The following is a 1,452-nucleotide window of genomic DNA, read 5'->3' as shown; positions in this document are numbered from 1 at the left end:
AAAACAAGAGGCCATATACCCATCTTACACATTGGGCCTTCTGTTGTCGGTGTCCACCCCTGCCTCAATTTTTTTCTTTTATAAGTATGAGTTAAAGAATATTTTGTGTAAAAAAACTAAGATTGTCATGCAAAAATGTATGCATATGTATATATATGTAACGTACGTGGTCACTGACCACAAACTCCTTCCATCCTGTCGACACCATTCTCTCCAGAGATGTCTGCACATGCAGCCGTCCTGTTCCACAGTGACCACCAGGGTGCGCTCGCGAGCTCAGTCTAGCCTTAAGGAGCCAGAGCGCACACAGGTGTGAGATTGAGCTGATTGCTCCCAGAGCACCCTGGACTATATGAAGGGCTCTGCCCCTTCCTGTATTGCCTGAGCTTTGTTGTCGTTACCATAGTCCGTCTTTGCAAATGGTCTCCTAAGTGTTTTCCAGTTCCCAGTGCTTCCCGTTCCTGCTACCTGTAACCTGTATACCGTGCTATCCTGGTCAAGTGCCTTATTGAGTTGGAGTCATGCTGTGCTGAGTACCACGCCAGTCGTGCTGCACCATGCCTGGTGCCTGCCTGCTGCCTAGTCCCATCCGAACCTGTCTTGCTACTGTCTGAGCTACCACAGGTACACCTATACGAACTATAGACTCTGACCTGTGTCCTGTTAGCCAGCTGCCATACCGTTAAGGCGGTACGGCCCAGTGGGTCCACGTACCCAACGTGGCAGTATATGTTGGCTCCAATAATCTGTTTATTGAATTTTGGAGTGGAGAAATTACCAATCATTGCAGTAATTTAGGTAGTGTACCTAAATTACAAAGCAGTGTACAGGTGAGATCGATAGTGACATCTGCAAATTAAATGAATAATGATTGTCTGTCAATATGCAGATCATTATGATCTCTGCAATCCATATTATTGACAACAGCAGTAATCACATAGCTGTTTTTTAATTATTTTTATTAAATGCACCCGAAGTATACAGTACATTGAAGTATTTTTTCAAGTTCCGACTCAAATAGCCATATATTGTTTTCATGGATATATATATACAAGAGTTGTATATATCTTGCAAGAGTGACTCTCATCGCAACCATCCTCCTTGCAAATATTCTTACAAAAAAACTATCCCATGTATTCAGGATGGATTGGGTAGAGGTTACCCTAAATAAGGAAACCAAAGTAGAAAAAAATGTTTCACTATTGACACTATATTACCAAGGATTAACCAAAAATGACACACGTTTTCAATATGCAACCTGGAACAAACCGTAGTCGGTAAACCACCTATAACATATATAGTACCCTTCGCTCCAGTTAGGGACTCGCAAGTCTGGGGATCCTTGTCGTGGATTGCGAGCTTGCGTCCTTTTGGCCAAAATGATCACTAATACCCCAGGTATTTTTCATTATTACTTATATTCGCTTCTTTTGGACACAGCCAGGTCTTTGA

Source organism: Rhinoderma darwinii, chromosome 5 (genome assembly GCF_050947455.1).
Source record: "Rhinoderma darwinii isolate aRhiDar2 chromosome 5, aRhiDar2.hap1, whole genome shotgun sequence".
In the NCBI taxonomy this organism is placed as follows: domain Eukaryota; kingdom Metazoa; phylum Chordata; class Amphibia; order Anura; family Rhinodermatidae; genus Rhinoderma; species Rhinoderma darwinii.
The sequence above is the reverse complement of the archived record's forward strand: the minus strand, read 5'-3'. Positions refer to the sequence as shown.